Below are 20,710 nucleotides of genomic sequence, written 5' to 3' on the forward strand. Positions count from 1 at the left end.
TCCAGGCAAGAAAGGGCGAACTTGAGAAAGCACGTCCTCTGGAAACCTCCTGCCTTTCTGGGCCATCGCCACGGGCATCTGTGAGCCCCAGGTGACGTCCATTCCAACAGGAGCTCCGGCCCCACCCACACGTTCCAATGCCTGAACCCCACAACTTGTGCAGGAGAGGAGACCCTCAGCGCCTGTCCAGCGCCTATGAAAGGCACTTGGCACAGAGGGGAATTTCATCACTCTCTACCTCCTTCAGGCACAGGCAACAATCCTTGCGCACTAATTTGGACCCACTTAGGCCTTTCCACTACCCAAACCGTTCGCGGCTGTCCTATGCTCAAAAACTAGAAGCTGACGTCTCGGGTTCGCAGGCGCCTCCTACAAGAGAAGTCATCCCTGAGGTCTGCCACAACGGTGGCTCATTCGGGATCCAAACTGCCTATATGCTCTTTCAGAATGCACAGCAACCACCATGCATGCAGCCTCACGGGCGGACCAAAAGCACACAAGGATACTAAGGCTTTTTCCTGAAGCACTTCTGATGCCCCAACTCGAGAGCCAACCATCTATCAGGAGGATCCATTAACAGAAGTGGCAGCAAAAGTACCTGCTTGCGGTAAGACCCAGTTTCTCCATGTGCATTCCCTCTATGTCCATCTACTCATCCAGGCACTGGTCCCTCTGGAGACCCACCCTTCCTTCCCCTGGTGGACCGTGGCTCCAGCCAACATTGTGTGGCTATACCACTGGCAACACTGTAGCATTTCCAGGAGAAGAGAAAACCCATCAGACTCCCGGAAACACCACGCCCCTGTGCACTAAAGCAGGGTCTCCCATGCTTTGAGCTGGGCCCGGCTCCGCGTTCCGACGAAAGTGGACCTCAATTTTTCTCTGGAACACCCAGCAGACCAGCACGGTGCTACTCGCCTTGGCAAAAACGTCTCCAGTCCACAAGAGGAGGAAAGCTATTCTCCTGTGCCACGGCCCAGAACCTCCTAGTACGGCTGAACCCTACCGCCGAATACCCACTAGGAAATCATGCCGGGCAGGCCAATGTCTTCCTCAACGTCTGGAGCTCTGGACCACACATGCATGCCGAAACCAAAAGAGGACTGACCCTCAGAGGACTACAGGCTCGGGGTCCTAACGCCAGGTGAACTCGGCTGAAATGGGCCTTCCCTTCCAGGGTCCATTCTGACACAGCCCCCGTCCAAAAAGGGCCACAGGGTTCTCCCCTCCACCACCCAGCTCACTGCAGCCCCCTACGTCTACGTGGTGGACCTCAGTTTCGATGAGAGAGACGGTATAGAGTTTTCACTCATTTTGTTCAGCTTCCAAGGAATGTTTTTGTGGGAGTCATCATCGATCCACGCTTGTGACCCTCACCCGGCAAGGAGCAACCTCGGTGACTTGGGGCCAGGAGACGCTTACCATCCTCAGCTACGAAGGGCCACACTCAGGAAACAGAGGGCACGGGCATGCGGGTGTTCCCCGTCCTCCCTGGGCATCTTCCCACAGCCAGAGGAGCCGGTGGCAACCTTTCACTCCTTCCGTGGAAACACGACCTGCCATGCGTATGCAAGGAGACAAAAGAGAGGGATGCCCATGAAAAACAACCATGACTGGCCTGCTCCGCAGCCTGCTGCTCCTCAGTTCACACTCTTTAGGGACTGCAGCCTTTTCACTTGCCCTCGCCATGCCGGCCTGAGCTCAGTTCCCATGTGGCTCTTAAGCTGCCCAACAAACTCTTCCAGCCACAGGAAACCCATCTGAGAATCTCCATCCAACTCTGCAAACCAATCTGACCCTGACTCCTTCCCTCCACGGGATGTCCAAGCAAGAAAGGGCGAACTTGAGAAAGCACGTCCTCTGGAAACCTCCTGTCTTTCTGGGCCATCGCCACGGGCATCTGGGAGCCCCAGGTGACGTCCATTCCAACAGGAGCTCCGGCCCCACCCACACGTTCCAATGCCTGAACCCCACAACTTGTGCAGGAGAGGAGACCCTCAGCGCCTGTCCAGCGCCTATGAAAGGCACTTGGCACAGAGGGGAATTTCATCACTCTCTACCTCCTTCAGGCACAGGCAACAATCCTTGCGCACTAATTTGGACCCACTTAGGCCTTTCCACTACCCAAACCGTTCGCGGCTGTCCTATGCTCAAAAACTAGAAGCTGACGTCTCGGGTTCGAAGGCGCCTCCTACAAGAGAAGTCATCCCTGAGGTCTGCCACCACGGTGGCTCATTCGGGATCCAAACTGCCTATATGCTCTTTCAGAATGCACAGCAACCACCATGCATGCAGCCTCACGGGCGGACCAAAAGCACACAAGGATACTAAGGCTTTTTCCTGAAGCACTTCTGATGCCCCAACTCGAGAGCCAACCATCTATCAGGAGGATCCATTAACAGAAGTGGCAGCAAAAGTACCCGCTTGCGGTAAGACCCAGTTTCTCCTTGTGCATTCCCATTATGTCCATCTACTCATCCAGGCACTGGTCCCTCTGGAGACCCACCCTTCCTTCCCCTGGTGGACCGTGGCTCCAGCCAACATTGTGTGGCAATACCACTGGCAACACTGTAGCATTTCCAGGAGAAGAGAAAACCCATCAGACTCCCGGAAACACCACGCCCCTGTGCACTAAAGCAGGGTCTCCCATGCTTTGAGCTGGGACCGCCTCTGCTTTCCGACGAAAGTGGACCTCAATTTTTCTCTGGAACACCCAGGAGACCAGCGCGGTGCAACTCGCCTTGGCAAAAACGTCTCCAGTCCACAAGAGGAGGAAAGCTATTCTCCTGTGCCACGGCCCAGAACCTCCTAGTACAGCTGAACTCTATCGCCTAACACCCTTTAGGAAATCATCCTGGGCAGGCCAATGTCTTCCTCAAGGTCTGGAGCTCTGGAACACCCATGCATGCCGAAACCAAAAGAGGACTGACCCTCAGAGGACTACAGGCTCGGGGTCCTAACGCCAGGTGAACTCGGCTGAAATGGGCCTTCCCTTCCAGGGTCCATTCCGACACAGCCCCCGTCGAAAAAGGGCCACAGGGTTCTCCCCTCCACCACCCAGCTCACTGCAGCCCCCTACGTCTACGTGGTGGACCTCAGTTTCGATGAGAGAGACGGTATAGAGTTTTCACTCATTTTGTTCAGCTTCCAAGGAATGTTTTTGTGGGAGTCATCATCGATCCACGCTTGTGACCCTCACCCGGCAAGGAGCAACCTCGGTGACTTGGGGCCAGGAGACGCTTACCATCCTCAGCTACGAAGGGCCACACTCAGGAAACAGAGGGCACGGGCATGCGGGTGTTCCCCGTCCTCCCTGGGCATCTTCCCACAGCCAGAGGAGCCGGCGGCAACCTTTCACTCCTTCCGTGGAAACACGACCTGCCATGCGTATGCAAGGAGACAAAAGAGAGGGATGCCCATGAAAAACAACCATGACTGGCCTGCTCCGCAGCCTGCTGCTCCTCAGTTCACACTCTTTAGGGACTGCAGCCTTTTCAGTTGCCCTCGCCATGCCGGCCTGAGCTCAGTTCCCATGTGGCTCTTAAGCTGCCCAACAAACTCTTCCAGCCACAGGAAACCCATCTGAGAATCTCCATCCAACTCTGCAAACCAATCTGACCCTGACTCCTTCCCTCCACGGGATGTCCAAGCAAGAAAGGGCGAACTTGAGAAAGCACGTCCTCTGGAAACCTCCTGTCTTTCTGGGCCATCACCACGGGCATCTGGGAGCCCCAGGTGACGTCCATTCCAACAGGAGCTCCGGCCCCACCCACACGTTCCAATGCCTGAACCCCACAACTTGTGCAGGAGAGGAGACCCTCAGCGCCTGTCCAGCACCTATGAAAGGCACTTGGCACAGAGGGGAATTTCATCACCCTCTACCTCCTTCAGGCACAGGCAACAATCCTTGCGCACTGAAAAGGGCCTTCCCTTCCAGGGTCCATTCCGACACAGCCCCCGTCGAAAAAGGGCCACAGGGTTCTCCCCTCCACCACTCAGCTCACTGCAGTCCCCTACGTCTATGTGTTGGACCTCAGTTTCGATGAGAGAGACGGTATAGAGTTTTCACTCATTTTGATCAGCTTCCAAGGAATGTTTTTGTGGGAGCCATCATCGATCCACGCTTGTGACCCTCACCCGGCAACGAGCAACCTCGGTGACTTGGGGCCAGGAGACGCTTACCATCCTCAGCTACGAAGGGCCACACTCAGGAAACTGAGGGCACGGGCATGCGGGTGTTCCCCGTCCTCCCTGAGCATCTTCCCACAGCCAGAGAAGCCGGCGGCAACCGTTCACTGCTTTCGTGGAAACACGACCTGCCCTGCGTATGCAAGGAGACAAAAGAGAGGGATGCCCATGAAAAACAACCATGACTGGCCTGCTCCGCAGCCTGCTGCTCCTCAGTTCACACTCTTTAGGGACTGCAGCCTTTTCACTTGCCCTCGCCATGCCGGCCTGAGCTCAGTTCCCATGTGGCTCTTAAGCTGCCCAACAAACTCTTCCAGCCACAGGAAACCCATCTGAGAATCTCCATCCAACTCTGCAAGCCAATCTGACCCTGACTCCTTCCCTCCACGGGATGTCCAGGCAAGAAAGGGCGAACTTGAGAAAGCACGTCCTCTGGAAACCTCCTGCCTTTCTGGGCCATCGCCACGGGCATCTGGGAGCCCCAGGTGACGTCCATTCCAACAGGAGCTCCGGCCCCACCCACACGTTCCAATGCCTGAACCCCACAACTTGTGCAGGAGAGGAGACCCTCAGCGCCTGTCCAGCGCCTATGAAAGGCACTTGGCACAGAGGGGAATTTCATCACTCTCTACCTCCTTCAGGCACAGGCAACAATCCTTGCGCACTAATTTGGACCCACTTAGGCCTTTCCACTACCCAAACCGTTCGCGGCTGTCCTATGCTCAAAAACTAGAAGCTGACGTCTCGGGTTCGCAGGCGCCTCCTACAAGAGAAGTCATCCCTGAGGTCTGCCACAACGGTGGCTCATTCGGGATCCAAACTGCCTATATGCTCTTTCAGAATGCACAGCAACCACCATGCATGCAGCCTCACGGGCGGACCAAAAGCACACAAGGATACTAAGGCTTTTTCCTGAAGCACTTCTGATGCCCCAACTCGAGAGCCAACCATCTATCAGGAGGATCCATTAACAGAAGTGGCAGCAAAAGTACCTGCTTGCGGTAAGACCCAGTTTCTCCATGTGCATTCCCTCTATGTCCATCTACTCATCCAGGCACTGGTCCCTCTGGAGACCCACCCTTCCTTCCCCTGGTGGACCGTGGCTCCAGCCAACATTGTGTGGCTATACCACTGGCAACACTGTAGCATTTCCAGGAGAAGAGAAAACCCATCAGACTCCCGGAAACACCACGCCCCTGTGCACTAAAGCAGGGTCTCCCATGCTTTGAGCTGGGCCCGGCTCCGCGTTCCGACGAAAGTGGACCTCAATTTTTCTCTGGAACACCCAGCAGACCAGCACGGTGCTACTCGCCTTGGCAAAAACGTCTCCAGTCCACAAGAGGAGGAAAGCTATTCTCCTGTGCCACGGCCCAGAACCTCCTAGTACGGCTGAGCCCTATCGCCTAACACCCTTTAGGAAATCATCCTGGGCAGGCCAATGTCTTCCTCAACGTCTGGAGCTCTGGAACACCCATGCATGCCGAAACCAAAAGAGAACTGACCCTCAGAGGACTACAGGCTCGGGGTCCTAACGCCAGGTGAACTCGGCTGAAATGGGCCTTCCCTTCCAGGGTCCATTCCGACACAGCCCCCGTCGAAAAAGGGCCACAGGGTTCTCCCCTCCACCACCCAGCTCACTGCAGCCCCCTACGTCTACGTGGTGGACCTCAGTTTCGATGAGAGAGACGGTATAGAGTTTTCACTCATTTTGTTCAGCTTCCAAGGAATGTTTTTGTGGGAGTCATCATCGATCCACGCTTGTGACCCTCACCCGGCAAGGAGCAACCTCGGTGACTTGGGGCCAGGAGACGCTTACCATCCTCAGCTACGAAGGGCCACACTCAGGAAACAGAGGGCACGGGCATGCGGGTGTTCCCCGTCCTCCCTGGGCATCTTCCCACAGCCAGAGGAGCCGGCGGCAACCTTTCACTCCTTCCGTGGAAACACGACCTGCCATGCGTATGCAAGGAGACAAAAGAGAGGGATGCCCATGAAAAACAACCATGACTGGCCTGCTCCGCAGCCTGCTGCTCCTCAGTTCACACTCTTTAGGGACTGCAGCCTTTTCACTTGCCCTCGCCATGCCGGCCTGAGCTCAGTTCCCATGTGGCTCTTAAGCTGCCCAACAAACTCTTCCAGCCACAGGAAACCCATCTGAGAATCTCCATCCAACTCTGCAAACCAATCTGACCCTGACTCCTTCCCTCCACGGGATGTCCAAGCAAGAAAGGGCGAACATGAGAAAGCACGTCCTCTGGAAACCTCCTGCCTTTCTGGGCCATCGCCACGGGCATCTGGGAGCCCCAGGTGACGTCCATTCCAACAGGAGCTCCGGCCCCACCCACACGTTCCAATGCCTGAACCCCACAACTTGTGCAGGAGAGGAGACCCTCAGCGCCTGTCCAGCGCCTATGAAAGGCACTTGGCACAGAGGGGAATTTCATCACTCTCTACCTCCTTCAGGCACAGGCAACAATCCTTGCGCACTACTTTGGACCCACTTAGGCCTTTCCACTACCCAAACCGTTCGCGGCTGTCCTATGCTCAAAAACTAGAAGCTGACGTCTCGGGTTCGCAGGCGCCTCCTACAAGAGAAGTCATCCCTGAGGTCTGCCACCACGGTGGCTCATTCGGGATCCAAACTGCCTATATGCTCTTTCAGAATGCACAGCAACCACCATGCATGCAGCCTCACGGGCGGACCAAAAGCACACAAGGATACTAAGGCTTTTTCCTGAAGCACTTCTGATGCCCCAACTCGAGAGCCAACCATCTATCAGGAGGATCCATTAACAGAAGTGGCAGCAAAAGTACCCGCTTGCGGTAAGACCCAGTTTCTCCATGTGCATTCCCTCTATGTCCATCTACTCATCCAGGCACTGGTCCCTCTGAGACCCACCCTTCCTTCCCCTGGTAGGACCGTGGCTCCAGCCAACATTGTGTGGCAATACCACTGGCAACACTGTAGCATTTCCAGGAGAAGAGAAAACCCATCAGACTCCCGGAAACACCACGCCCCAGTGCACTAAAGCAGGGTCTCCCATGCTTTGAGCTGGGCTCGCCTCCGCTTTCCGACGAAAGTGGACCTCAATTTTTCACTGGAACACCCAGCAGACCAGCGCGGTGCTACTCGCCTTGGCAAAAACGTCTCCAGTCCACAAGAGGAGGAAAGCTATTCTCCTATGCCACGGCCCAGAACCTCCTAGTACGGCTGAACCCTACCGCCGAACACCCACTAGGAAATCATCCCGGGCAGGCCAATGTCTTCCTCAACGTCTGGAGCTCTGGACCACCCATGCATGCCGAAACCAAAAGAGGACTGACCCTCAGAGGACTACAGGCTCGGGGTCCTAACGCCAGGTGAACTCGGCTGAAATGGGCCTTCCCTTCCAGGGTCCATTCCGACACAGCCCCTGTCGAAAAAGGGCCACAGGGTTCTCCCCTCCACCACCCAGCTCACTGCAGCCCCCTACGTCTACGTGGTGGACCTCAGTTTCGATGAGAGAGACGGTATAGAGTTTTCACTCATTTTGTTCAGCTTCCAAGGAATGTTTTTGTGGGAGTCATCATCGATCCACGCTTGTGACCCTCACCCGGCAAGGAGCAACCTCGGTGACTTGGGGCCAGGAGACGCTTACCATCCTCAGCTACGAAGGGCCACACTCAGGAAACAGAGGGCACGGGCATGCGGGTGTTCCCCGTCCTCCCTGGGCATCTTCCCACAGCCAGAGGAGCCGGCGGCAACCTTTCACTCCTTCCGTGGAAACACGACCTGCCATGCGTATGCAAGGAGACAAAAGAGAGGGATGCCCATGAAAAACAACCATGACTGGCCTGCTCCGCAGCCTGCTGCTCCTCAGTTCACACTCTTTAGGGACTGCAGCCTTTTCACTTGCCCTCGCCATGCCGGCCTGAGCTCAGTTCCCATGTGGCTCTTAAGCTGCCCAACAAACTCTTCCAGCCACAGGAAACCCATCTGAGAATCTCCATCCAACTCTGCAAACCAATCTGACCCTGACTCCTTCCCTCCACGGGATGTCCAGGCAAGAAAGGGCGAACTTGAGAAAGCACGTCCTCTGGAAACCTCCTGCCTTTCTGGGCCATCGCCACGGGCATCTGGGAGCCCCAGGTGACGTCCATTCCAACAGGAGCTCCGGCCCCACCCACACGTTCCAATGCCTGAACCCCACAACTTGTGCAGGAGAGGAGACCCTCAGCGCCTGTCCAGCGCCTATGAAAGGCACTTGGCACAGAGGGGAATTTCATCACTCTCTACCTCCTTCAGGCACAGGCAACAATCCTTGCGCACTACTTTGGACCCACTTAGGCCTTTCCACTACCCAAACCGTTCGCGGCTGTCCTATGCTCAAAAACTAGAAGCTGACGTCTCGGGTTCGCAGGCGCCTCCTACAAGAGAAGTCATCCCTGAGGTCTGCCACCACGGTGGCTCATTCGGGATCCAAACTGCCTATATGCTCTTTCAGAATGCACAGCAACCACCATGCATGCAGCCTCACGGGCGGACCAAAAGCACACAAGGATACTAAGGCTTTTTCCTGAAGCACTTCTGATGCCCCAACTCGAGAGCCAACCATCTATCAGGAGGATCCATTAACAGAAGTGGCAGCAAAAGTACCCGCTTGCGGTAAGACCCAGTTCTCCATGTGCATTCCCTCTATGTCCATCTACTCATCCAGGCACTGGTCCCTCTGGAGACCCACCCTTCCTTCTCCTGGTGGACCGTGGCTCCAGCCAACATTGTGTGGCAATACCACTGGCAACACTAGCATTTCCACGAGAAGAGAAAACCCATCAGACTCCCGGAAACACCACGCTCCTGTGCACTAAAGCAGGGTCTCCCATGCTTTGAGCTGGGCCCGCCTCCGCCTTCCGACGAAAGTGGACCTCAATTTTTCTCTGGAACACCCAGCAGACCAGCACGGTGCTACTCGCCTTGGCAAAAACGTCTCCAGTCCACAAGAGGAGGAAAGCTATTCTCCTGTGCCACGGCCCAGAACCTCCTAGTATGGCTGAACCCCACCGCCTAACACCCTTTAGGAAATCATCCCGGGCAGGCCAATGTCTTCCTCAACGTCTGGAGCTCTGGACCACACATGCATGCCGAAACCAAAAGAGGACTGACCCTCAGAGGACTACAGGCTCGGGGTCCTAACGCCAGGTGAACTCGGCTGAAAAGGGAATTCCTTTCCAGGGTCCATTCTGACACAGCCCCCGTCCAAAAAGGGCCACAGGGTTCTCCCCTCCACCACCCAGCTCACTGCAGCCCCCTACGTCTACGTGGTGGACCTCAGTTTCGATGAGAGAGACGGTATAGAGTTTTCACTCATTTTGTTCAGCTTCCAAGGAATGTTTTTGTGGGAGTCATCATCGATCCACGCTTGTGACCCTCACCCGGCAAGGAGCAACCTCGGTGACTTGGGGCCAGGAGACGCTTACCATCCTCAGCTACGAAGGGCCACACTCAGGAAACAGAGGGCACGGGCATGCGGGTGTTCCCCGTCCTCCCTGGGCATCTTCCCACAGCCAGAGGAGCCGGCGGCAACCTTTCACTCCTTCCGTGGAAACACGACCTGCCATGCGTATGCAAGGAGACAAAAGAGAGGGATGCCCATGAAAAACAACCATGACTGGCCTGCTCCGCAGCCTGCTGCTCCTCAGTTCACACTCTTTAGGGACTGCAGCCTTTTCAGTTGCCCTCGCCATGCCGGCCTGAGCTCAGTTCCCATGTGGCTCTTAAGCTGCCCAACAAACTCTTCCAGCCACAGGAAACCCATCTGAGAAACTCCATCCAACTCTGCAAGCCAATCTGACCCTGACTCCTTCCCTCCACGGGATGTCCAAGCAAGAAAGGGCGAACTTGAGAAAGCACGTCCTCTGGAAACCTCCTGCCTTTCTGGGCCATCGCCACGGGCATCTGGGAGCCCTAGGTGACGTCCATTCCAACAGCAGCTCCGGCCCCACCCATACGTTCCAATGCCTGAACCCCACAACTTGTGCAGGAGAGGAGACCCTCAGCGCCTGTCCAGCGCCTATGAAAGGCACTTGGCACAGAGGGGAATTTCATCACTCTCTACCTCCTTCAGGCACAGGCAACAATCCTTGCGCACTACTTTGGACCCACTTAGGCCTTTCCACTACCCAAACCATTCGCGGCTGTCCTATGCTCAAAAACTAGAAGCTGACGTCTCGGGTTCGCAGGCGCCTCCTACAAGAGAAGTCATCCCTGAGGTCTGCCACCACGGTGGCTCATTCGGGATCCAAACTGCCTATATGCTCTTTCAGAATGCACAGCAACCACCATGCATGCAGCCTCACGGGCGGACCAAAAGCACACAAGGATACTAAGGCTTTTTCCTGAAGCACTTCTGATGCCCCAACTCGAGAGCCAACCATCTATCAGGAGGATCCATTAACAGAAGTGGCAGCAAAAGTACCCGCTTGCGGTAAGACCCAGTTCTCCATGTGCATTCCCTCTATGTCCATCTACTCATCCAGGCACTGGTCCCTCTGGAGACCCACCCTTCCTTCTCCTGGTGGACCGTGGCTCCAGCCAACATTGTGTGGCAATACCACTGGCAACACTAGCATTTCCACGAGAAGAGAAAACCCATCAGACTCCCGGAAACACCACGCTCCTGTGCACTAAAGCAGGGTCTCCCATGCTTTGAGCTGGGCCCGCCTCCGCCTTCCGACGAAAGTGGACCTCAATTTTTCTCTGGAACACCCAGCAGACCAGCACGGTGCTACTCGCCTTGGCAAAAACGTCTCCAGTCCACAAGAGGAGGAAAGCTATTCTCCTGTGCCACGGCCCAGAACCTCCTAGTATGGCTGAACCCCACCGCCTAACACCCTTTAGGAAATCATCCCGGGCAGGCCAATGTCTTCCTCAACGTCTGGAGCTCTGGACCACACATGCATGCCGAAACCAAAAGAGGACTGACCCTCAGAGGACTACAGGCTCGGGGTCCTAACGCCAGGTGAACTCGGCTGAAATGGGCCTTCCCTTCCAGGGTCCATTCCGACACAGCCCCAGTCGAAAAAGGGCCACAGGGTTCTCCCGTCCACCACCCAGCTCACTGCAGCCCCCTACGTCTACGTGGTGGACCTCAGTTTCGATGAGAGAGACGGTATAGAGTTTTCACTCATTTTGTTCAGCTTCCAAGGAATGTTTTTGTGGGAGTCATCATCGATCCATGCTTGTGACCCTCACCCGGCAAGGAGCAACCTCGGTGACTTGGGGCCAGGAGACGCTTACCATCCTCAGCTACGAAGGGCCACACTCAGGAAACAGAGGGCACGGGCATGCGGGTGTTCCCCGTCCTCCCTGAGCATCTTCCCACAGCCAGAGAAGCCGGCGGCAACCGTTCACTGCTTTCGTGGAAACACGACCTGCCCTGCGTATGCAAGGAGACAAAAGAGAGGGATGCCCATGAAAAACAACCATGACTGGCCTGCTCCGCAGCCTGCTGCTCCTCAGTTCACACTCTTTAGGGACTGCAGCCTTTTCACTTGCCCTCGCCATGCCGGCCTGAGCTCAGTTCCCATGTGGCTCTTAAGCTGCCCAACAAACTCTTCCAGCCACAGGAAACCCATCTGAGAATCTCCATCCAACTCTGCAAACCAATCTGACCCTGACTCCTTCCCTCCACGGGATGTCCAAGCAAGAAAGGGCGAACTTGAGAAAGCACGTCCTCTGGAAACCTCCTGCCTTTCTGGGCCATCGCCACGGGCATCTGGGAGCCCCAGGTGACGTCCATTCCAACAGGAGCTCCGGCCCCACCCACACGTTCCAATGCCTGAACCCCACAACTTGTGCAGGAGAGGAGACCCTCAGCGCCTGTCCAGCGCCTATGAAAGGCACTTGGCACAGAGGGGAATTTCATCACTCTCTACCTCCTTCAGGCACAGGCAACAATCCTTGCGCACTAATTTGGACCCACTTAGGCCTTTCCACTACCCAAACCGTTCGCGGCTGTCCTATGCTCAAAAACTAGAAGCTGACGTCTCGGGTTCGCAGGCGCCTCCTACAAGAGAAGTCATCCCTGAGGTCTGCCACCACGGTGGCTCATTCGGGATCCAAACTGCCTATATGCTCTTTCAGAATGCACAGCAACCACCATGCATGCAGCCTCACGGGCGGACCAAAAGCACACAAGGATACTAAGGCTTTTTCCTGAAGCACTTCTGATGCCCCAACTCGAGAGCCAACCATCTATCAGGAGGATCCATTAACAGAAGTGGCAGCAAAAGTACCCGCTTGCGGTAAGACCCAGTTCTCCATGTGCATTCCCTCTATGTCCATCTACTCATCCAGGCACTGGTCCCTCTGGAGACCCACCCTTCCTTCTCCTGGTGGACCGTGGCTCCAGCCAACATTGTGTGGCAATACCACTGGCAACACTAGCATTTCCACGAGAAGAGAAAACCCATCAGACTCCCGGAAACACCACGCTCCTGTGCACTAAAGCAGGGTCTCCCATGCTTTGAGCTGGGCCCGCCTCCGCCTTCCGACGAAAGTGGACCTCAATTTTTCTCTGGAACACCCAGCAGACCAGCACGGTGCTACTCGCCTTGGCAAAAACGTCTCCAGTCCACAAGAGGAGGAAAGCTATTCTCCTGTGCCACGGCCCAGAACCTCCTAGTATGGCTGAACCCCACCGCCTAACACCCTTTAGGAAATCATCCCGGGCAGGCCAATGTCTTCCTCAACGTCTGGAGCTCTGGACCACACATGCATGCCGAAACCAAAAGAGGACTGACCCTCAGAGGACTACAGGCTCGGGGTCCTAACGCCAGGTGAACTCGGCTGAAATGGGCCTTCCCTTCCAGGGTCCATTCCGACACAGCCCCAGTCGAAAAAGGGCCACAGGGTTCTCCCGTCCACCACCCAGCTCACTGCAGCCCCCTACGTCTACGTGGTGGACCTCAGTTTCGATGAGAGAGACGGTATAGAGTTTTCACTCATTTTGTTCAGCTTCCAAGGAATGTTTTTGTGGGAGTCATCATCGATCCATGCTTGTGACCCTCACCCGGCAAGGAGCAACCTCGGTGACTTGGGGCCAGGAGACGCTTACCATCCTCAGCTACGAAGGGCCACACTCAGGAAACAGAGGGCACGGGCATGCGGGTGTTCCCCGTCCTCCCTGAGCATCTTCCCACAGCCAGAGAAGCCGGCGGCAACCGTTCACTGCTTTCGTGGAAACACGACCTGCCCTGCGTATGCAAGGAGACAAAAGAGAGGGATGCCCATGAAAAACAACCATGACTGGCCTGCTCCGCAGCCTGCTGCTCCTCAGTTCACACTCTTTAGGGACTGCAGCCTTTTCACTTGCCCTCGCCATGCCGGCCTGAGCTCAGTTCCCATGTGGCTCTTAAGCTGCCCAACAAACTCTTCCAGCCACAGGAAACCCATCTGAGAATCTCCATCCAACTCTGCAAACCAATCTGACCCTGACTCCTTCCCTCCACGGGATGTCCAAGCAAGAAAGGGCGAACTTGAGAAAGCACGTCCTCTGGAAACCTCCTGCCTTTCTGGGCCATCGCCACGGGCATCTGGGAGCCCCAGGTGACGTCCATTCCAACAGGAGCTCCGGCCCCACCCACACGTTCCAATGCCTGAACCCCACAACTTGTGCAGGAGAGGAGACCCTCAGCGCCTGTCCAGCGCCTATGAAAGGCACTTGGCACAGAGGGGAATTTCATCACTCTCTACCTCCTTCAGGCACAGGCAACAATCCTTGCGCACTACTTTGGACCCACTTAGGCCTTTCCACTACCCAAACCGTTCGCGGCTGTCCTATGCTCAAAAACTAGAAGCTGACGTCTCGGGTTCGCAGGCGCCTCCTACAAGAGAAGTCATCCCTGAGGTCTGCCACCACGGTGGCTCATTCGGGATCCAAACTGCCTATATGCTCTTTCAGAATGCACAGCAACCACCATGCATGCAGCCTCACGGGCGGACCAAAAGCACACAAGGATACTAAGGCTTTTTCCTGAAGCACTTCTGATGCCCCAACTCGAGAGCCAACCATCTATCAGGAGGATCCATTAACAGAAGTGGCAGCAAAAGTACCCGCTTGCCGTAAGACCCAGTTCTCCATGTGCATTCCCTCTATGTCCATCTACTCATCCAGGCACTGGTCCCTCTGGAGACCCACCCTTCCTTCTCCTGGTGGACCGTGGCTCCAGCCAACATTGTGTGGCAATACCACTGGCAACACTAGCATTTCCACGAGAAGAGAAAACCCATCAGACTCCCGGAAACACCACGCTCCTGTGCACTAAAGCAGGGTCTCCCATGCTTTGAGCTGGGCCCGCCTCCGCCTTCCGACGAAAGTGGACCTCAATTTTTCTCTGGAACACCCAGCAGACCAGCACGGTGCTACTCGCCTTGGCAAAAACGTCTCCAGTCCACAAGAGGAGGAAAGCTATTCTCCTGTGCCACGGCCCAGAACCTCCTAGTATGGCTGAACCCCACCGCCTAACACCCTTTAGGAAATCATCCCGGGCAGGCCAATGTCTTCCTCAACGTCTGGAGCTCTGGAGCACCCATGCATGCCGAAACCAAAAGAGGACTGACCCTCAGAGGACTACAGGCTCGGGGTCCTAACGCCAGGTGAACTCGGCTGAAAAGGGAATTCCTTTCCAGGGTCCATTCTGACACAGCCCCCGTCCAAAAAGGGCCACAGGGTTCTCCCCTCCACCACCCAGCTCACTGCAGCCCCCTACGTCTACGTGGTGGACCTCAGTTTCGATGAGAGAGACGGTATAGAGTTTTCACTCATTTTGTTCAGCTTCCAAGGAATGTTTTTGTGGGAGTCATCATCGATCCACGCTTGTGACCCTCACCCGGCAAGGAGCAACCTCGGTGACTTGGGGCCAGGAGACGCTTACCATCCTCAGCTACGAAGGGCCACACTCAGGAAACAGAGGGCACGGGCATGCGGGTGTTCCCCGTCCTCCCTGGGCATCTTCCCACAGCCAGAGGAGCCGGCGGCAACCTTTCACTCCTTCCGTGGAAACACGACCTGCCATGCGTATGCAAGGAGACAAAAGAGAGGGATGCCCATGAAAAACAACCATGACTGGCCTGCTCCGCAGCCTGCTGCTCCTCAGTTCACACTCTTTAGGGACTGCAGCCTTTTCAGTTGCCCTCGCCATGCCGGCCTGAGCTCAGTTCCCATGTGGCTCTTAAGCTGCCCAACAAACTCTTCCAGCCACAGGAAACCCATCTGAGAAACTCCATCCAACTCTGCAAGCCAATCTGACCCTGACTCCTTCCCTCCACGGGATGTCCAAGCAAGAAAGGGCGAACTTGAGAAAGCACGTCCTCTGGAAACCTCCTGCCTTTCTGGGCCATCGCCACGGGCATCTGGGAGCCCTAGGTGATGTCCATTCCAACAGCAGCTCCGGCCCCACCCATACGTTCCAATGCCTGAACCCCACAACTTGTGCAGGAGAGGAGACCCTCAGCGCCTGTCCAGCGCCTATGAAAGGCACTTGGCACAGAGGGGAATTTCATCACTCTCTACCTCCTTCAGGCACAGGCAACAATCCTTGCGCACTACTTTGGACCCACTTAGGCCTTTCCACTACCCAAACCATTCGCGGCTGTCCTATGCTCAAAAACTAGAAGCTGACGTATCGGGTTCGCAGGCGCCTCCTACAAGAGAAGTCATCCCTGAGGTCTGCCACCACGGTGGCTCATTCGGGATCCAAACTGCCTATATGCTCTTTCAGAATGCACAGCAACCACCATGCATGCAGCCTCACGGGCGGACCAAAAGCACACAAGGATACTAAGGCTTTTTCCTGAAGCACTTCTGATGCCCCAACTCGAGAGCCAACCATCTATCAGGAGGATCCATTAACAGAAGTGGCAGCAAAAGTACCCGCTTGCGGTAAGACCCAGTTCTCCATGTGCATTCCCTCTATGTCCATCTACTCATCCAGGCACTGGTCCCTCTGGAGACCCACCCTTCCTTCTCCTGGTGGACCGTGGCTCCAGCCAACATTGTGTGGCAATACCACTGGCAACACTAGCATTTCCACGAGAAGAGAAAACCCATCAGACTCCCGGAAACACCACGCTCCTGTGCACTAAAGCAGGGTCTCCCATGCTTTGAGCTGGGCCCGCCTCCGCCTTCCGACGAAAGTGGACCTCAATTTTTCTCTGGAACACCCAGCAGACCAGCACGGTGCTACTCGCCTTGGCAAAAACGTCTCCAGTCCACAAGAGGAGGAAAGCTATTCTCCTGTGCCACGGCCCAGAACCTCCTAGTATGGCTGAACCCCACCGCCTAACACCCTTTAGGAAATCATCCCGGGCAGGCCAATGTCTTCCTCAACGTCTGGAGCTCTGGACCACACATGCATGCCGAAACCAAAAGAGGACTGACCCTCAGAGGACTACAGGCTCGGGGTCCTAACGCCAGGTGAACTCGGCTGAAATGGGCCTTCCCTTCCAGGGTCCATTCCGACACAGCCCCAGTCGAAAAAGGGCCACAGGGTTCTCCCGTCCACCACCCAGCTCACTGCAGCCCCCTACGTCTACGTGGTGGACCTCAGTTTCGATGAGAGAGACGGTATAGAGTTTTCACTCATTTTGTTCAGCTTCCAAGGAATGTTTTTGTGGGAGTCATCATCGATCCATGCTTGTGACCCTCACCCGGCAAGGAGCAACCTCGGTGACTTGGGGCCAGGAGACGCTTACCATCCTCAGCTACGAAGGGCCACACTCAGGAAACAGAGGGCACGGGCATGCGGGTGTTCCCCGTCCTCCCTGAGCATCTTCCCACAGCCAGAGAAGCCGGCGGCAACCGTTCACTGCTTTCGTGGAAACACGACCTGCCCTGCGTATGCAAGGAGACAAAAGAGAGGGATGCCCATGAAAAACAACCATGACTGGCCTGCTCCGCAGCCTGCTGCTCCTCAGTTCACACTCTTTAGGGACTGCAGCCTTTTCACTTGCCCTCGCCATGCCGGCCTGAGCTCAGTTCCCATGTGGCTCTTAAGCTGCCCAACAAACTCTTCCAGCCACAGGAAACCCATCTGAGAATCTCCATCCAACTCTGCAAACCAATCTGACCCTGACTCCTTCCCTCCACGGGATGTCCAAGCAAGAAAGGGCGAACTTGAGAAAGCACGTCCTCTGGAAACCTCCTGCCTTTCTGGGCCATCGCCACGGGCATCTGGGAGCCCCAGGTGACGTCCATTCCAACAGGAGCTCCGGCCCCACCCACACGTTCCAATGCCTGAACCCCACAACTTGTGCAGGAGAGGAGACCCTCAGCGCCTGTCCAGCGCCTATGAAAGGCACTTGGCACAGAGGGGAATTTCATCACTCTCTACCTCCTTCAGGCACAGGCAACAATCCTTGCGCACTAATTTGGACCCACTTAGGCCTTTCCACTACCCAAACCGTTCGCGGCTGTCCTATGCTCAAAAACTAGAAGCTGACGTCTCGGGTTCGCAGGCGCCTCCTACAAGAGAAGTCATCCCTGAGGTCTGCCACCACGGTGGCTCATTCGGGATCCAAACTGCCTATATGCTCTTTCAGAATGCACAGCAACCACCATGCATGCAGCCTCACGGGCGGACCAAAAGCACACAAGGATACTAAGGCTTTTTCCTGAAGCACTTCTGATGCCCCAACTCGAGAGCCAACCATCTATCAGGAGGATCCATTAACAGAAGTGGCAGCAAAAGTACCCGCTTGCCGTAAGACCCAGTTCTCCATGTGCATTCCCTCTATGTCCATCTACTCATCCAGGCACTGGTCCCTCTGGAGACCCACCCTTCCTTCTCCTGGTGGACCGTGGCTCCAGCCAACATTGTGTGGCAATACCACTGGCAACACTAGCATTTCCACGAGAAGAGAAAACCCATCAGACTCCCGGAAACACCACGCTCCTGTGCACTAAAGCAGGGTCTCCCATGCTTTGAGCTGGGCCCGCCTCCGCCTTCCGACGAAAGTGGACCTCAATTTTTCTCTGGAACACCCAGCAGACCAGCACGGTGCTACTCGCCTTGGCAAAAACGTCTCCAGTCCACAAGAGGAGGAAAGCTATTCTCCTGTGCCACGGCCCAGAACCTCCTAGTATGGCTGAACCCCACCGCCTAACACCCTTTAGGAAATCATCCCGGGCAGGCCAATGTCTTCCTCAACGTCTGGAGCTCTGGACCACACATGCATGCCGAAACCAAAAGAGGACTGACCCTCAGAGGACTACAGGCTCGGGGTCCTAACGCCAGGTGAACTCGGCTGAAATGGGCCTTCCCTTCCAGGGTCCATTCCGACACAGCCCCAGTCGAAAAAGGGCACAGGGTTCTCCCGTCCACCACCCAGCTCACTGCAGCCCCCTACGTCTACGTGGTGGACCTCAGTTTCGATGAGAGAGACGGTATAGAGTTTTCACTCATTTTGTTCAGCTTCCAAGGAATGTTTTTGTGGGAGTCATCATCGATCCATGCTTGTGACCCTCACCCAGCAAGGAGCAACCTCGGTGGACTTGGGGCCAGGAGACGCTTACCATCCTCAGCTACGAAGGGCCACACTCAGGAAACAGAGGGCACGGGCATGCGGGTGTTCCCCGTCCTCCCTGAGCATCTTCCCACAGCCAGAGAAGCCGGCGGCAACCGTTCACTGCTTTCGTGGAAACACGACCTGCCCTGCGTATGCAAGGAGACAAAAGAGAGGGATGCCCATGAAAAACAACCATGACTGGCCTGCTCCGCAGCCTGCTGCTCCTCAGTTCACACTCTTTAGGGACTGCAGCCTTTTCACTTGCCCTCGCCATGCCGGCCTGAGCTCAGTTCCCATGTGGCTCTTAAGCTGCCCAACAAACTCTTCCAGCCACAGGAAACCCATCTGAGAATCTCCATCCAACTCTGCAAACCAATCTGACCCTGACTCCTTCCCTCCACGGGATGTCCAAGCAAGAAAGGGCGAACTTGAGAAAGCACGTCCTCTGGAAACCTCCTGCCTTTCTGGGCCATCGCCACGGGCATCTGGGAGCCCCAGGTGACGTCCATTCCAACAGGAGCTCCGGCCCCACCCACACGTTCCAATGCCTGAACCCCACAACTTGTGCAGGAGAGGAGACCCTCAGCGCCTGTCCAGCGCCTATGAAAGGCACTTGGCACAGAGGGGAATTTCATCACTCTCTACCTCCTTCAGGCACAGGCAACAATCCTTGCGCACTAATTTGGACCCACTTAGGCCTTTCCACTACCCAAACCGTTCGCGGCTGTCCTATGCTCAAAAACTAGAAGCTGACGTCTCGGGTTCGCAGGCGCCTCCTACAAGAGAAGTCATCCCTGAGGTCTGCCACCACGGTGGCTCATTCGGGATCCAAACTGCCTATATGCTCTTTCAGAATGCACAGCAACCACCATGCATGCAGCCTCACGGGCGGACCAAAAGCACACAAGGATACTAAGGCTTTTTCCTGAAGCACTTCTGATGCCCCAACTCGAGAGCCAACCATCTATCAGGAGGATCCATTAACAGAAGTGGCAGCAAAAGTACCCGCTTGCCGTAAGACCCAGTTCTCCATGTGCATTCCCTCTATGTCCATCTACTCATCCAGGCACTGGTCCCTCTGGAGACCCACCCTTCCTTCTCCTGGTGGACCGTGGCTCCAGCCAACATTGTGTGGCAATACCACTGGCAACACTAGCATTTCCACGAGAAGAGAAAACCCATCAGACTCCCGGAAACACCACGCTCCTGTGCACTAAAGCAGGGTCTCCCATGCTTTGAGCTGGGCCCGCCTCCGCCTTCCGACGAAAGTGGACCTCAATTTTCTCTGGAACACCCCAGCAGACCAGCACGGTGCTACTCGCCTTGGCAAAAACGTCTCCAGTCCACAAGAGGAGGAAAGCTATTCTCCTGTGCCACGGCCCAGAACCTCCTAGTATGGCTGAACCCCACCGCCTAACACCCTTTAGGAAATCATCCCGGGCAGGCCAATGTCTTCCTCAACGTCTGGAGCTCTGGAGCACCCATGCATGCCGAAACCAAAAGAGGACTGACCCTCAGAGGACTACAGGCTCGGGGTCCTAACGCCAGGTGAACTCGGCTGAAAAGGGAATTCCTTTCCAGGGTCCATTCTGACACAGCCCCCGTCCAAAAAGGGCCACAGGGTTCTCCCCTCCACCACCCAGCTCACTGCAGCCCCCTACGTCTACGTGGTGGACCTCAGTTTCGATGAGAGAGACGGTATAGAGTTTTCACTCATTTTGTTCAGCTTCCAAGGAATGTTTTTGTGGGAGTCATCATCGATCCACGCTTGTGACCCTCACCCGGCAAGGAGCAACCTCGGTGACTTGGGGCCAGGAGACGCTTACCATCCTCAGCTACGAAGGGCCACACTCAGGAAACAGAGGGCACGGGCATGCGGGTGTTCCCCGTCCTCCCTGGGCATCTTCCCACAGCCAGAGGAGCCGGCGGCAACCTTTCACTCCTTCCGTGGAAACACGACCTGCCATGCGTATGCAA

The 20,710-nt window shown here is 55.8% G+C and overlaps 12 non-coding genes across 12 annotated transcripts; all 12 read right to left on the reverse strand.

Moving 5' to 3' along the window:
- Positions 1-1,268: 1,268 nt before the first annotated feature.
- LOC144253134 (small nucleolar RNA SNORD116) lies at positions 1,269-1,360 on the reverse strand. The gene has a single exon (XR_013343130.1). It is a non-coding gene; the product is annotated as a small nucleolar RNA SNORD116 (small nucleolar RNA).
- Positions 1,361-3,090: 1,730 nt separating this feature from the next.
- LOC144253135 (small nucleolar RNA SNORD116) lies at positions 3,091-3,182 on the reverse strand. The gene has a single exon (XR_013343131.1). It is a non-coding gene; the product is annotated as a small nucleolar RNA SNORD116 (small nucleolar RNA).
- An 846-nt stretch (positions 3,183-4,028) lies between these two features.
- LOC144253157 (small nucleolar RNA SNORD116) lies at positions 4,029-4,120 on the reverse strand. The gene has a single exon (XR_013343153.1). It is a non-coding gene; the product is annotated as a small nucleolar RNA SNORD116 (small nucleolar RNA).
- A 1,730-nt stretch (positions 4,121-5,850) lies between these two features.
- On the reverse strand, positions 5,851-5,942 carry LOC144253136 (small nucleolar RNA SNORD116). Its single transcript, XR_013343132.1, has one exon. It is a non-coding gene; the product is annotated as a small nucleolar RNA SNORD116 (small nucleolar RNA).
- Positions 5,943-7,672: 1,730 nt separating this feature from the next.
- On the reverse strand, positions 7,673-7,764 carry LOC144253137 (small nucleolar RNA SNORD116). The gene has a single exon (XR_013343133.1). It is a non-coding gene; the product is annotated as a small nucleolar RNA SNORD116 (small nucleolar RNA).
- Positions 7,765-9,491: 1,727 nt separating this feature from the next.
- Positions 9,492-9,583, reverse strand: LOC144253138 (small nucleolar RNA SNORD116). Its single transcript, XR_013343134.1, has one exon. It is a non-coding gene; the product is annotated as a small nucleolar RNA SNORD116 (small nucleolar RNA).
- Positions 9,584-11,310: 1,727 nt separating this feature from the next.
- LOC144253140 (small nucleolar RNA SNORD116) lies at positions 11,311-11,402 on the reverse strand. Its single transcript, XR_013343136.1, has one exon. It is a non-coding gene; the product is annotated as a small nucleolar RNA SNORD116 (small nucleolar RNA).
- A 1,727-nt stretch (positions 11,403-13,129) lies between these two features.
- On the reverse strand, positions 13,130-13,221 carry LOC144253141 (small nucleolar RNA SNORD116). The gene has a single exon (XR_013343137.1). It is a non-coding gene; the product is annotated as a small nucleolar RNA SNORD116 (small nucleolar RNA).
- A 1,727-nt stretch (positions 13,222-14,948) lies between these two features.
- Positions 14,949-15,040, reverse strand: LOC144253142 (small nucleolar RNA SNORD116). Its single transcript, XR_013343138.1, has one exon. It is a non-coding gene; the product is annotated as a small nucleolar RNA SNORD116 (small nucleolar RNA).
- Positions 15,041-16,767: 1,727 nt separating this feature from the next.
- LOC144253143 (small nucleolar RNA SNORD116) lies at positions 16,768-16,859 on the reverse strand. The gene has a single exon (XR_013343139.1). It is a non-coding gene; the product is annotated as a small nucleolar RNA SNORD116 (small nucleolar RNA).
- Positions 16,860-18,585: 1,726 nt separating this feature from the next.
- Positions 18,586-18,677, reverse strand: LOC144253144 (small nucleolar RNA SNORD116). Its single transcript, XR_013343140.1, has one exon. It is a non-coding gene; the product is annotated as a small nucleolar RNA SNORD116 (small nucleolar RNA).
- Positions 18,678-20,405: 1,728 nt separating this feature from the next.
- Positions 20,406-20,497, reverse strand: LOC144253145 (small nucleolar RNA SNORD116). The gene has a single exon (XR_013343141.1). It is a non-coding gene; the product is annotated as a small nucleolar RNA SNORD116 (small nucleolar RNA).
- Positions 20,498-20,710: the final 213 nt, after the last annotated feature.

This window comes from Urocitellus parryii, unplaced genomic scaffold (assembly GCF_045843805.1).
Source record: "Urocitellus parryii isolate mUroPar1 unplaced genomic scaffold, mUroPar1.hap1 Scaffold_950, whole genome shotgun sequence".
Lineage (NCBI taxonomy): Eukaryota > Metazoa > Chordata > Mammalia > Rodentia > Sciuridae > Urocitellus > Urocitellus parryii.